The sequence below is a fragment of the Apodemus sylvaticus genome, chromosome 6, assembly GCF_947179515.1.
Source record: "Apodemus sylvaticus chromosome 6, mApoSyl1.1, whole genome shotgun sequence".
In the NCBI taxonomy this organism is placed as follows: Eukaryota; Metazoa; Chordata; class Mammalia; order Rodentia; family Muridae; genus Apodemus; species Apodemus sylvaticus.
The window spans coordinates 125954601-125971227 of NC_067477.1; the positions used below are offsets into that span (position 1 = coordinate 125954601).

Genomic DNA, 16627 nt, shown 5'->3' on the forward strand with positions numbered 1-16627 from the left:
TCTATGGGACACAGTGAAAGCAGTGCTAAGAGGAAAGCTCATAGCCCTGAGTGCCTCCAAAAAGAAAATGGAGAGAGCATACATTACCAACTTAATGACACACCTGAAAGCCCTAGAACAAAAAGAAGCTATTTCACCCAGGAGGAGTAGAAGGCAGGAAATGATCAAACTCAGGGCCAAAATCAATCAAGTAGAAACAAAGAGAACCATACAAAAAATCATCAAAACCAGGAGCTGGTTCTTTGAGAAAATCAACAAGATAGATAAACCCTTAGCCAGACTGACCAAAGGGCACAGAGAAAGTATCCAAATTAACAAACTTAGAAATGAAAAGGGAGACATAACAACGGAAACTGAGGAAATCCAAAAAATCATCAGATCCTACTACAAGAGCCTGTACTCAACACAACTGGAGAATCTGGAGGAAATGGACAATTTCCTTGACAGATACCAAATACCAAAATTAAATCAGGACCAACTAGACCATCTGAACAGTCCCATAAAGCCTAAAGAAATAGAAGGAGTCATAGAAAGTCTTCCAACCAAAAAAAGCACAGGACCAGATGGTTTCAGTGCAGAATTCTACCAGACCTTCAAAGAAGAGTTAACACCAGTACTCTTTAAACTATTCCACAAAATAGAAACAGAAGGAACACTACCCAATTCCTTCTACGAAGCCACAATTACGCTGATACCAAAGCCACACAAAGATCCAACAAAGAAAGAGAACTTCAGACCAATTTCCCTTATGAACATCGATGCAAAAATACTCAATAAAATTCTTGCCAACCGAATCCAAGATCACATCAAAACGATCATCCACCATGATCAAGTAGGCTTTATCCCGGGAATGCAGGGTTGGTTCAATATACGGAAATCCATCAATACAATCCACTACATAAACAAACTCAAAGAACAAAACTACATGGTCATTTCATTGGATGCTGAAAAAGCATTTGACAAAATTCAGCATCCTTTCATGCTTAAAGTCTTGGAGAGAATAGGAATTCAAGGCCCATACCTAAACATAGTAAAAGCAATATACAGCAAACCGGTAGCCAGCATCAAACTAAATGGAGAGAAACTTGAAGCAATCCCACTGAAATCAGGGACCAGACAAGGCTGCCCCTTTCTCCTTATCTTTTCAATATTGTACTTGAGGTACTAGCGCGGGCAATTCGACAACATAAGGAGGTCAAAGGGATACAAATTGGAAAGGAGGAAGTCAAACTATCATTATTTGCAGACGACATGATAGTCTACCTAAGTGACCCAAAAAACTCCACTAGAGAGCTCCTACAGCTGATAAACAACTTCAGCAAAGTGGCAGGTTATAAAATCAACTCAAGCAAATCAGTGGCCTTCCTATACTCAAAGGATAAGCAGGCTGAGAAAGAAATTAGGGAAATGACCCCCTTCACAATAGCCACAAACAGTATAAAGTATCTTGGGGTGACTCTTACCAAACATGCGAAAGATCTGTATGACAAGAACTTCAAGACTCTGAAGAAGGAAATGGAAGAAGACCTCAAAAAATGGGAAAACCTCCCATGCTCATGGATCGGTAGAATCAATATAGTTAAAATGGCCATTTTGCCTAAAGCACTATACAGATTCAATGCAATACCCATCAAAATCCCAACTCAATTCTTCACAGAGTTAGAAAGAGCAACTATCAAATTCATCTGGAACAACAAAAAACCCAGGATAGCTAAAAGTATTCTCAGCAACAAAAGAAAATCTGGGGGAATCAGTATCCCTGACCTCAAGCAATACTACAGAGCAATAGTGTTAAAAACTGCATGGTATTGGTACAGTGACAGGCAGGAGGATCAATGGAACAGGATTGAAGATCCAGAAATGAACCCACACACCTATGGCCACTTGATCCTCGACAAAGAGGCTGAAAACATCCAATGGAAAAAAGATAGCCTTTTCAACAAATGGTGCTGGTTCAACTGGAGGTCAGCATGCAGAAGAATGCGAATTGATCCATCCTTGTCTCCTTGTACTAAGCTCAAATCCAAATGGATCAAGGACCTCCACATAAAGCCAGACACTCTGAAGCTAATAGAAAAGAAACTGGGAAAGACCCTTGAGGACATCGGTACAGGGAGAAAGTTTCTGAACAGAACACCAATAGCGTATGCTCTAAGAGCAAGAATTGACAAATGGGACCTCATAAGGTTACAGAGTTTCTGTAAGGCAAAGGACACCATCAAGAGGACAGATCGGCAACCAACAAATTGGGAAAAGATCTTCACCAATCCTACATCAGATAGAGGGCTAATATCCAATATATATAAAGAACTCAAGAAGTTAGACTCCAGAAAACCGAACAACCCTATTAAAAAATGGGGTACAGAGTTAAACAAAGAATTCTCACCTGAAGAACTTCGGATGGCGGAGAAGCATCTTAAAAAATGCTCAACTTCATTAGTCATTACGGAAATGCAAATCAAAACAACCCTAAGATTTCATCTTACACCAGTCAGAATGGCTAAGATTAAAAATTCAGGAGACAGCAGGTGTTGGAGAGGGTGCGGAGAAAGAGGAACACTCCTCCACTGCTGGTGGGGTTGCAAATTGGTACACCCACTCTGGAAATCAGTCTGGCGGTTCCTCCGAAAACTGGGCACCTCACTTCCAGAAGATCCTGCTATACCACTCCTGGGCGTATACCCAGAGGATTCCCCACCATGTAATAAGGATACATGCTCTACTATGTTCATAGCAGCCCTATTTATAATTGCCAGATGCTGGAAAGAACCCAGGTATCCCTCAACAGAAGAGTGGATACAAAAAATGTGGTATATCTACACAATGGAGTACTATTCAGCCATTAGAAACAATGAATTCATGAAATTCTTAGGCAAATGGATGGAGCTAGAGAACATCATACTAAGTGAGGTAACCCAGACTCAAAAGGTGAATCATGGTATGCACTCACTAATAAGTGGTTATTAACCTAGAAAACTGGAATACCCAAAACATAATCCACACATCAAATGAGATACAAGAAGAAAGCAGGAGTGGTCCCTGGTTCTGGAAAGACTCAGTGAAACAGTATTTGGCAAAACCAGAACGGGGAACTGGGAAGGGGTGGGAGGGAGGACAGGGGAAGAGAAGGGGGCTTACGGGACTTTCGGGGAGTGGGGGGGCTAGAAAAGGGGAAATCATTTGAAATGTAAATAAATTATATCGAATAAAAAAAAAAGAAATCAGAATCCATATACACAGTGTATAAAACCAACCCCTAATAGCTGCGTTCTGATTTTTTCCTTTCTTTTTTTTTTAACTTATTAACTTTATGTTCTGCTCACTGCTCTCCCCTAGGCCACCCTTTCCCACAATCCTTACTTCATCCCCCTTGTCCTCTGGGCGGTGGACTCAGATTTCAAAATCCCACTATTCTTTGAGAAAAATTATTGAGCCAGGAAGTGGTGGTGCTCATCTTTCATTCCAGCACTTGGAAAGCAGAGGCAGGCCATCTTCTCTCCAGTGACTGAGCAGGTGGGTACAGAGTGCAGGGAACACAGGAGTGGCAGAGCAGCTGGGACAGGGTCCATCCAGGCTAAACCTGCACCCAGAAGCTGGGCAGCACCACAGCCATCTGTGAGCCAATCCTGCCAGGGAGAACTGCACTGCAGGGTGTGATTTGACTCCCAGCTTTGGAGGTGAGGGCGCCATCTTCACTCTAGCAACTGAGCAGGTAGGACCAGCCAGGAGCACAGGGAACACAGGAGAGGCAGAGCAGATTTCAAACCAGAGACTATGAAAGCCACAAGAGCCTGGACAGATGACATACAGACCCTATGGGAACACAAATGCCAACCCAGACTGCTATTTCCAGAAAATCTGTCAATTACCATAGATGGAGAAACCAAGGTATTCCGTGACATAAAACAAATTTACACAATATCTTTCCACAAATCCAGCCCTTCAAAGGATAATGAATGGAAAACACCAACAAAAGGAGGGAAACTACACACTAGAAAAAGCAACAAATTAATCTTCTTTTAACAAACCCAAAAGAAGATAACCACACAAGCATAAAAATTACATCAAAAATTGCAGGAAGCAGCAATCACTATTCCTTAATATCTCTTAACATCAATGGACTCAATTCCCCAATGAAAAGGCATACACTAACAGAGTGGATACATAAACAAGACCCAGCATTTTACTGGATACAGGAAACACATCTCAGTGTCAAAGACAAACACTACCTCAGAGTAAAAGGCTGGAGACAAATTTTCCAAAGAAATGGTTTCAGGAAACAAGCTGGAGTAGCCATGCTGATATCCAAGAAAACAGACTTTTAACCAAAAGTCATCAAAAACGACACGGAAGGACACTTTATACTCATCAAAGGAAAAATCTACCAAGAAGACCTCTCCATTCTGAACATCTATTCTCCAAATACAAGGGCACCGGCATTCCAAAAGGAAAGTTTACTGAAGCTTAAAGCACACATCGCACCCCACACAAAACTGTGGGTGACTTTTTAGAATTTAATGAAAATGAAGGCATAACATACCAACACTTATGGGACACAATGGAAGCAGTGCTAAGAGGAAAACTCATTGCTCTGAGTGCCTCCAAAAAGAAGCTGGAGAGAGCATACACTAGCAGCTTAACAGCACACCTGAATGCTTTAAAACAGAGAGAAATTAATACATCCAAGAGGAGTAGAAGGCAGGAAAATATCAAACTCAGGGCTAAAATCAACCAAGTTGAAACAAAAAGAACTATACAACGAATCAACAAAACCAGAAGCTGGTTCTTTGAGAACATCAACAAGATAGATAAACCTTTAGCCAGACTAGCCAGAGGGCACAGAGAAGGTATCCAAATTAACAAAATCAGAAATGAAAAGGGAGAAATAACAACAGAAAATGAGGAAATTTTAAAAAATCATCAGATTCTACTAAAAAAGCCTATACTCCACACAACTGGAAAATCTGGATGAAATGGACAATTTTCTAGAAACATACCAAATACCAAAGTTAAATCAGGTTTATAGACCATCTAAATGATCTCATAACCCTAAAGAAATAGAAGTTGTGACCTCCCGCAGCCCTTGAATATCTGGCCCATTGTTCTCAAAGAATAGCAGCCCAGTCACCTGATGCCAGCTTCCTGCAGAACAAGCAGAACCAGTTTCCAGCTTTTGGGGAAGGGTCTTGGCCTGCCTATTTATCTCTGGAGAGACTCATTAAAGGTCGAGCTTTGAGCAAGAAATCATGTCAACATTTATGATTTTGTGTCCATGTGCTTCCCTTGCCACCCTGATTTTCAATCCCCATCTCTTCTTCCAGAGAACCCAGGCTGTTACCATGTAGCTGCAGGCTGCTAAAGAGTGGTGCCAATGGATGGAACCCAGAAAGGCAGAGGCTGAATGAGGGAAGCTGTCTTGGGTGGTGCTCCATGGAAAAGGAAAAAGAAAAATGTTATGTATCCAGCACGGTAAGCAACAGAGTATTAATTTTATGGCTAAGAATGTCATTTTTTCAAGGCTGTTGTTGCAGGTGTGCAAAAGAGATACAGGCTAGACTGGATCAGCTAGGGTGTGACAGCAAAATGGAACAGGGAATTAATTCAATTAGGCACGTGGTTTCACAGTCTAAGAACTATATCAGGGAAGAGGAATAGTGCAAAAATAAAATAAAACAAAATAAAAAGAGTAAAATACAAAAAAAACCCCCATATTTTAGAAATATGAAAGAGAAAGAGAGAAGGAACATGGATTGAATTCCCCAACAAGCACACTCCCCTTTCTATGTAGAGTTTTTTGGTCTCTGGTGTACACCATGTCTTCATTTACGTTTGTGTCCTCTTTGTTTCATTGATTGAATGATTGTTGATCTGTTTCATGTTAATAAGAAAAACTGGTGGAGATTTCATCTGCTGGCAGTCTATCTCTCGATCTGGCCACAGTTTGTACAGCAGAGGCTGATTTAAAGCAGCCCAACAATAAAACGGGATTCAAACAAGGCTGGAGAAAAAAAGGCTGCTTCTTAAAGAGCCAGCAGCCTCAAGATTTAGGGAAAATTTGTTTGGTTTAAGTTATGAGATTCATTTAATCGCTTTATTCTTGCTTCTATTGGTCTTAATGGTATAAAGTTTTACATATCTTGACTATAGAGTTAAAAGTTATTGGTTATGATTTAAAAGGTATAATGTTGGTAATAAAAGATTAGTATAAACTGGTAACTCAGGGTTGGAGCCATCTTAAACAGCAACACGAGGCATAATGCAACTCAATCTTCATTCTTGTTTATAATTGTTCTTAAAAGTATAAGTACGTTTTGCATGTCTTGACTATAGAATATTGGCTTATAAATTATTCTACATGATTTAAAAGATTAAGGTTGGTAACAAGAGGTGAGCTTAGAGCTGGTAGCTCAGGGTTGGAGCCATCTTGAACACGTGGCATGATACAACCCAGGGAAAACACAGGCCTCTAAGATGGCCCTAAATAGGCATGGCATTTTGTAGGAATCTTATCCTAGAAATTGGACTTGTAGGGAATAGGATTTAAGATAATGTCTCTTTAATAAGTTACACTGTCATGCATTCAAACATGGGAACTGGGAGACAGACTTTGTGGTGTGGAAGTAATGCAATTGCCATTGATTTTAAAGAAAATAGATTAATTAAAATCGGGTTTTACTCTCCAAAGTTATAGTTATGATCTAATATTACAAGAGAAAATTAAGAGTTACAATAAGGATTGCCAGTGTGCCATTGGCTGCAGTTTGCAGTCTGGTTGGAGGCTCACGATTTTTAGCATGTTTGTAATTGGGATGATTTTAAGAGTGATAAGGTTAAAAGCAGCTGTTGGCAGAATGGGCCTGTTGCGATTTTTTCACAAGATTATTGGTATGGTGGTAAAAGCAATTGTTTCTAACTTTAAAAGAGCATGAGCTAACTTTAAAAGAAACAACAAAGCAATTTCATTAAGATTTTTCCCTCAAGGAATGGCTAAATAGCCTTAACTTAGGTGAGAAAAAATGTTTTGTCTCTGCTTCAATACAAGAAGCTAGGATCTTAGATTTTTCAGAGTATATTGTTCATAGAATTTAATTACAGGCCTTTGCTCTTAACTATGGGCTTTTAAAATTTTTTAAGTAAGTGATTTTCAAAAGTTGGTAAGATAAATTAATTGGCTAAGACATTGCTTTAAGCTTCCCACAAAAGGATTTAAGCTCTGATGTTTTCAAAATAAATGATAAGAGACATAACTCAGAGAAAGCTACTGTAAGCATTTGTCAAACGGTTTATAACGTGTTCACTGCACTTCCTTGGCAAGGAGAACATTAACATAAAATCAGCTTTTTTCATCTCCAAATAAGGTTTTTACTTCCTTCAATAAAGATATTGGTGTGTTGGTAAAATGTTGTAAGATAAAAACATAAAGGTATCAAAAAATTTTTTTAACTGAAAAGGCCAGCAAATATCTTCAACAAAATTATGGAAGAAAACTTCCCTAACCTAAAGAGAGAGATGCCCATGAATAATATACAAGAAGCCTACAGAACTCAAAACAGACTGGACCTGAGCAGAAATACTTCCCGTCACATAATAATCAAAACCCTAAATGTACTAAACAAAGAAAGAATATTAAGGGCAGTAAGAGAAAAAGTCAAGTAACATATAAAGGAAGACCTATCAGAATCACACCAGACATCTCACCAGAGACCATGAAAGCTAGAAGATCCAGGGCAGATCTCATGCAGACTCTAAGACAACACAAATGTCAGCCAAGATTACTATACCCAGCAAAACTCTCAATCACCATAGATGGAGAAACCAAGATATTCCATGACAAACCCAAATTTACACAATATCTTTCCCCAAACCCAGCCCTACAAAGAATAATAAGAGGAAAACTCCAATACAAGGAGGGAAACTACACCCTGGAAAAAGCAAGATAATAACCTTCTTTCATCAAACCCAAAAGAAGATAACCACTCAAATATAAAAATAACATCAAAAATGACAGGAAGTAATAATCACTATTCCTTAATATCTCTTAACACCAATGGACTCGATTCCCCCAATAAAAAGACACAGACTAACAGAATGGATAAGGAAACAGGACCCTACATTTTGCTGCATAAAGGAAACACACCTCAGTGTCAAATATAAAAACTACCTTAGAGTAAAAGGCTAGAAGACAATTTTACAAGCCAATGGTCTCAGGAAACAAGCCAGAGTAGCCATTCTAATATCAGATAGAAATGACTTTCAACCTAAAGTCATCAAAAGAGACACAGAAGGACAATTCTTGCTGGTCAAAGGAAAAATCCACCAAGAAGAACTCTCAATGCTGAACATCTACATGTCAAATGCAATTCATTCGTAAAAGAAACTTTACTAAAGCTCAAAGCACACATTGCACCTAACACAATAATTGTGTGTGACTTCAACATTCCACTATCCTCAATGGACCAATCAGGAAAACAGAAACTAAACAGGGACACAGTAAAACTAATTGATGCTTTGGACCAATTGGATTTGATTGATATTTATAGAACATTTTACCCTAAAGCAAAAGAATATACCCTTTTCTCAGCACCTCATGGTACCTCCTCCAAAATCAACCATATAGAGGCTGAACAATACTCTACTCAATGACACCTTGGCCAAAGAAGAAATAAAGAAAGAAATCAGAGACTTTTTAGAATTTAATGAAAATGAAGGCACAACATACCCAAATCTTTGGGACACAATGAAAGGAGTGCTAAGAGGAAAACTCATAGCCCTGAGTGCCTCCAAATAGAAACTGTAGAGACTATACACTAGCAGCTTAATGACACACATGAAAGCTCTGGAACTAAAAGAAGCTAATTCACCCAGGAGGAGTAGAAGACAGGAAATCATCAAGCTCAGGGCTGAAATCAATCAAGTGGAAACAAAGAGAAACATACAAAGATTCAATGAATCCAGGAGCTGGTTCTTTGAGAAAATCAACAAGATAGATAAACCCTTAGCCAGACTGAGCAAAGGGCACAGAGAAAGTATCCAAATTAACAAAATTAGAAATGAAAAGGGGGATATAACAACAGAAACTGGGGAAATTCAAAAAATCATCAGATCTTACTACAAAAGCCTATACTCAACACAACTGGAGAATCTGGAAGAAATGAACAATTTCCTAGACAGATACCAAATGCCAAAATTAAATCAGGAACAAATAGATCATCTAAAAAATGTTTTAAGAGCCTGATACAATGTTTGTTCCTTGTTTTAAACAGCAATCAAACTGATTATTATTGATGGTTAATCTATTACATGGCAAGCCTTTTTAGGCAAAATCAATAATGGGTATACAAAAGATAATTTGTTGCAATTTGCTTTTATATTTCTATACATACATCCTATAAGGACTACATATACTGTGGGAATCCCCTTACTACAGCACAGATATATTAAATTGGGTATTGTAGCTGCTATATATTTTTTCTTTGTTTTTTGTGATTTTTTTTTTCGAGACAGGGTTTCTCTGTATAGCCCTGGCTGTCCTGGAACTCACTCTGTAGAGCAGGCTGGCCTCGAACTCAGAAATCCACCTGCCTCTGCCTCCCAGAGTGCTGGGATTACAGGCTTGCACCACTACTGCCTGGCTTATAGCTGCTGTTTTTAAAATGTTAAAAATGAAGCCTTTAGAAATACATACACACACAGACACACGCACACACACACACACACACACACACACACACACACACACACCATGGATTAAAATTACTCAAAATTGTTCCTTCATTTTGATACTGCTAATTCTTAATTTTTATACTTGTTTATGCAAATATAATTTGAGTTAAAAAAAAAAGATAAGTTCTTTAAATAAATGACTATCCTCAGGATATTTGAGAACTGATCCAGTGCCAAAGTGAAGGGAGCAGTCTGCCCATAGGCTGTGACTGCAGACTTTAATTTTTCTAAAACTTTAAAGTCAAGGGGCTTGTTTTGGCTCTGGCTTTTTCTGGGTATTTGTCTTTGAAATAAATCCTGAAGTTAGAGTGACCATTTGTCCTTCTAACTCTCCTAGGTCCTTTAAGAGAGCTACTTGCTCCTTGCAGCTATCATTTGGCAGAGAGAAGAAATTTTTTCAGTGGCTCTTCTGCTGGCAGCTTTCTCCTCCAAGCTGGCTTCCTCCCTGGGAGATAGAGTGTCATCACCTGAATTATGACTAGATTTCAGAGTTTATAGACAAGGATAGACATTGGTCTTTTTGAGAAATAAGGTAAAAGAGCAGACATACACAGAGACTGTTTTAAATGTCCCTCCTCCATATCTGTCAGAGGTGGGAGGGATAAGAGAGCACAGAGACAGTGTATGGATGAGCACTTTTTCAGAGAACTAGATCCTGGAAGCCGGAGGAATTCTGAATAATGTCATTAATTAATCAGAGACCAGTAGTTAAAGGCAGTAACCAGAACTTTCCCCTGCCCCCCTCCCCCCAACCCGACCCCCCACCCTCCCATCCCTGATAAAAAGTTGCAGAGTAATCTCTAAAACAATTACTTACTCTAGCCATGTTTTCTTATCTATGGTTCCTTCCTCTGGGAACCAGGGACAAATTTGTCTGACATAATACTTAAGACCCTAAGTACTTCTCAAGAAGTACCTAAGATCTCTTTTTATTAACCCAGCCCTCGCATCTTGAGAGATCCCTTGAGCCTTAAAAAAGGCTGGATAAATTCTTGTCCCATGGGGTTTCACCTTCTGAGACATTGTTGCCATGGAGATTTTCCTCTGGCCTAGCACTGGCGGGTCAAACATGCCTTGAATTAATCCGCTCCAGGAGCTGCACATGAAGAGCTCTTCCTTTTTTTTTTCCCTACGGCCTCCTTCCCCGTTGATGGATCCATGGGGGCACTATGTTGGGTGCCAGAGTGCCGGACCTGCAGGCCAGTCAACAGGGTCCCCGGAACTACCAAGGGAAAGGCGAGACACATGAGACAGGAGAGATGCACGTCTGTACATCTGTATTCTGATCAAGCTGTCAAATTTTATTTTTTTACAAAAGTTAATATAAAGGGAAGCTCACAAGGTTTGGGAGGGTTAAAGGGGGAACAATCTCAGGGGGTTGGCATCATTTCTAAGAAACAGTTTATCAAGAGTTTCTGGGGAAAGCTAGTTATTGCTGCTAGAATTTTGGCATGATGAAAAAGGGGGTCATGAGGAGGTGAAGTGGAAAGGAGTTGCTATAGTAACCTATCCACAGGTAAGCTTCAAAAGAAGAACATTTTGAGATCTAAGTAAGAATGACTCCTGGCATCGAGATCTAAGTGAGAAGGAATCCTGGTATCGAGATCTCCTGGTATCGAGATCTAGGTGGAGATAGCTCCTGGTTTCGCATTGAGATCTAAGTAAAGATGGCTCCTGGCATACAAAGAACTCAAGAAGTTAGACTCCAGAGAACCAAATAACCCTATTATAAATGGCATTCATAGATAAACGAAGAATTCCCAACTAAGGAATACTGAATGGGTGAGAAACACCTAAAGAAATGTTCAACATCCTTAATCATCAGGGAAATGCAAATCAAAACAACCCAGAGATTCCACCTCACGCCAGACAGAATGGTCAGGATTAAAAACTCAGGGGACAGCAAATGCTGGAGAGGATGTGGAGAAAGAGGAACATTCCTCAATTGCTGGTGAGATTGCAAGTTGGTAAAACCACTCTGGAAATTAGTTTGGTGGTTCCTCAGAAAATTGGACATAGTACTATGTAAGGACCCAGCTATACCACTCCTGGGCATATACCCAGAAGATGCTCTAACATGTAATAAGGACACATGCTTCACTATGTTCATAGCAGCCTTCTTTATAATAGCCAGAAGTTGGAAAGTACCCAGATGTCCTTCAACAGAGTAGAAGATACAGAAAATGTGGTACACTTATACAATGGAGTACTACTCAGCTACTAAAATCAACGAATAAATGAAATTCTTAGCCAAATGGATGGAGCTAGAAAATGTCATCCTGAGTGAAGTAACCCAGTCACAAAAGAATACATATGGTATGCACTCACTGATAAGTGATTATTAGTCCAAAAGCTAGGAATACCCAAGAAACAACCAGAGACCACATGACCCTCAAGAAGAAGGAAGACCAAAATGTGTATTTTTTGATCCTTATTGGAAAGTGGATCAAAATATCCATGGTTCACAGCCAACCAATAGAATGAGCACAGGGTCCACCAATGGAGCAGCTAGAGAAAGGACCCAAGGAGCTCAAGAGCTTTGCAGTCCAGCAGGAGAAACAATATTTGTACCAACCAGTACCCCCAGATCTCCCAGGGACTAAACTCCCAACCAAACAGTACACACGGAGGGACCCTTGGCACCAGCTACATACATAGCAGACAATGACCATTTCAGACTTCAATAAGAGGAGAGGCCAGTGGTCCTGTGAAGACTCAATTCTCCAGAATAGGGGAATTCAAGTCAGGAAATATGGGGGGTGAGCAGGTGGAGGAGGGATAGAATGGTGGTTTTCAGAGGGGTAATGAGGAAAGGGGATACCATTTGAAATGTAAATAAAGCAAATATCTAACACACACACACATAAAAGAAAAGCAGTGACAGGCAGATCTCTGAGTTCCAGGGCAGCCTGGTCTACAGAGTAAGTTCCAGGGCTACATAGAGAAACCCTCTCTGGAACACAAAGCAAGGAAACAAACAAAAAGAAAAAGAAAAAATTACTAAGAAAATACAAAGCCGCCTCACACATTCATCTAGTTTACTCAGTACCCTGAGTTCAGGCAGTGGGGCCTGATTACCTGAGCTTGATTCCTAGTACACATAAAGAAAAAGGAAAGAACCACCTCCTGAGGGTTGGGCTCTAGCATCCTCACCAGGTGGTAAATGACCACTGCCCATAGAAATGCCAGCAAATTATCTAGACTTTTATTTTGAGACTAAATGCCTTGTTAGCATTTGTGTATATACACCAATGTACGCATAGCATGTGCATAGTCAGATGAGGGCTTCGGATTCCTACAACTGGAGTTACAGATGGCAGTCAGCATCCATGTGGTACTAGGACCCAGGTCCTCTGCCAAGAGCAACAAGGACTCTCTCTCTCTCTCTCTCTCTCTCTCTCTCTCTCTCTCTCTCTCTCTCTCTCTCTCTCTCTCTCGCTGTGTGTGTGTGTTTAAGATTTATTCATTATTTGTAAGTACACTGAGGCTGTCTTCAGACACATTTTCTTCTAGCTCGGGCCCTGCTTGCTCACTGTAGCTATCTTCAGACACTTAAGAAGAGGGCATCAGATCTCATTACAGCTGGTTGTGAGCCATCATGTGGTTGCTGGGATTTGAACTCATGACCTTAGGAGGAGCAGTCGGTGCCCTTATCCTCTGAGCCATCTCTCCAGCCTTTTTGTGGAATGAGTACTCTTAACTGCTCAGTCCTCTCTGCAGCAGCCCTCCTGAACACTAAAAATAATAAATAAGATGAACAGCTAGGAGGACAACCACATCAGTGTCTGCCCTACAGACATATTCACACATGTATACACATGGATTCCACATAGCCACAAAAAAACACATTTGAAAAAATTCAAGTTGCTTTTTTAAAAAAAAGTCCAGCATTTGGTGATAGATACAAACTGAAAGATTCAAGAAGCTTAACTGTAAGATTACTCACAGAGAAACATAGCTATATGCATCTTAATGAAACGATTAATGAAAACAGTCTTAAAACAAACTAAACTAGAGCCTAGCTTCAGAAGAGCATAATGCGGGAAACAGTGCCCCATAGGGTCCTGGATGCCCAAGAGAAAGGAAGAAGTCAGTGAGCCATGTAACACTGTTTTTAAAAAGTATTTTTAAAGATTTATTTTATTTATGTATAAGAGTACACTGTTGCTGTCTTCAGAGACACAAGACGAGGGCATCAGATCCAATTCCAGATGGCTGTGATCAACCATGAGGCTTCTGGAAATTGAACTCAGGACCTCTGGAAGAGCAGAGCCATCTCTCTAGCCCATTTTAAGTATCTTAACAGAAAAGATTTGTTAATTCAGAACTCAAGCTCCAGTAAAAATTCCTAAGTTAATATTTCATTAATGGAAAAAGTAAGCTTTTGCATTCAGAATTGTTTGGCTATGGCCATGAACAAAGGGGCTTAGTGCCTATTTTACATGTCAAAGCAGTCCCCATATATCTAGACATCTCTGTCTCTCCTCTCTTGCCTGAGAGCTTTCTTTCTCTCTCTACACACTCCCTTCCCTTGGTGACTGCCTAGGCCTCTGTCCTCTGTCCTTGAGGACAACAATTCTGCATTTGATATAATTGAATATGGCTTGACATGACTCATTTCAAATTTGGACAGATAACTTATCAAGTAAATCTGTAAGAATGTGTGAGCAAGTCTCTCCAGCAGAAGATAATGCTATGGGAGGGAGACTTGGGTTTGAAGAATGAATAAACAGAGGTGGCTACTGGAGGTAAAAAAGGTTTAAGCTTCTCTCTCCTCTGCCTTCTGATGTTGGAATTACGGGTGGGCCACCGAACTCATCCAACCTTTCCATGGATTTCTGGGGGTCCAAATTCCGGTCCTCATATTTGCACAGAAAGTATTTTAACCACCAAGCCATTTTTGTACCCACTCCTGGTCTTTTGTAAGCTAATTGTGAGTTTCCACTCAAGAGGCTAGAGAATCAAGGGAGGGCATACCTGTGAGGAACCATCTAGATTAGATTAGCCTAGACATGCTTATGAAGGATTACATTGATTAGGTTAATCGAAGTGGGAAAATCCACCCTGAAATTGGCAATGTGTGTTAGGGTCAGGCTCCCTGAGAGGAGGCCCCACAATACCACAGTGTGAAGCTATGAAGGTGAAGACATGGAGATCGAGACAGGAAAGCAAGCTAGAGGCATAGCGAGGGCTTGCTTGATTTAGAGGATGTGTACTACAGATGGCAAAGCTGGAGGAAGAAACCACTTAATCCCCCTGGAAGTCAGATGATTCCACCAATGGAATGATGATGCTGGACATGGAGATGCAGTATTTGGTGGTTACCCTGCTGGATTTTTCTTGTCTTGGTTTTATCATTGCTATGTTCCCACTCTTATCTTTGGACTGGGAATGTTTACTTTGTATATCTATATGCTTGAAGGATGTAAAATGTTTTTAATCATGTTGAAGCTCAGAGTTAGGACATTCCCTGAAATGTCACAAGAGACCTAGAAGTTTTAGAACTGTTAGATTCCAGACACTTTTGAAGTTGGAATGAGCATATTTTTGTGTTAGGAGGTTGCATGAACCTATGCAGACAAATAGTAGAGGACTGTGGATTAAGAATGATGTGTTTGGGGGCCAGCAACATGGCTCAGCAGGTAAAGCTGTCTATTATCAAACATGACTCCTTGAATTTGATTTTCAAGATCCACATCTTGGTCTTCTGACCTCCACACATGTACCTTGGTACTGACACAGTTATATACATATACAAACTAAAGATGTGATAAAAAAAATATGCTTGATGTGTTTGGGTCAAGTTGACAAGGGGTAGAGGTGTGATCATTAATCCTGTCAAATGACAGGATCTAGGATTACTGAAGGGACTTGTGTACTAAGCTCTAAAGGACCTGAGTTCGGTTCCCAGCACCCACTTCAGGTGGCTCACAACTACCTGTAAGTCCAGCTCCAGAGGGATCTGATGCTTCTGCTCTTGGCAGGCACCTGCACTCCCATGCACAGACTCACATAGCACACATGCACATTTTTAAATTCACTACATTTCAAAATCATGCATCAATGAAACTACAGTATGTAATCACCAAGCACAAGACGACTGTGATGACTATTTTAATTTCAATAAAACCGACTTTAAGACAGAGACTACATCCAGATAGAAAAAGACAGGCTTCCTAATGACAAAAAATGTCAAATTATTCAGACTACATAATAATCTGTTGCAATATCTAATAACAGAACTTCGAACTACACATACTGAAACTGACAGCAGCGGGCATATCAGACAACTCCATAAGTATAAAGAGTACACTTATCTCTCTCAGCTACTGATAGGACAACAAGAAAAATCTTCAGTGAAGAATAAATGATCTGAGAAATATCATTTATCTTTAGAATTTACAGAACACCTCATCGCCATTAGCTTTTGCAAAATACTGTGTTAAGGATACACATTCTTTTCAAATACATGATGTGTATTTACCAAAACGGAGAATATTTTGGGTCTCAAATATTAAGTTTATATTGAAGGGAGGAAAATTACCACATGATTTTTGACCATATCAGAATCAAGTTAGAAACCAACAGCTGTAAGCTATTCTAAAACAAGCTGGTCATGTTAATCCTGTCGTACTGGAGACAGAGGCAAGTGGATCTTGTGAGGCTAGCCTGGTCTACAAGGAGAATCCAGGACAGTGAGGGCTGTTACACAAAGAAACTCTTCTCAACAGAACAAGAAAAGAGAAAACAAAACAAAAAGATATTCTAAAACAAAACACGAAAATATTCATATATTTAAGGATTTAATAACCTTCTCCTAAATAATTCACAGGTGAAAATGAAATCATAAAGGGCACTGGAGATATTGTATAGTGAGCAACGGAGATGCACTGACCCTAGAGTG

General features: G+C 39.9%; 1 protein-coding gene across 1 annotated transcript in view; it reads left to right on the forward strand.

The window, feature by feature from the left end:
- LOC127687999 (HEAT repeat-containing protein 5B-like) overlaps positions 1-16627 on the forward strand; it is a 257762-nt gene that overhangs the window by 108134 nt on the left and 133001 nt on the right.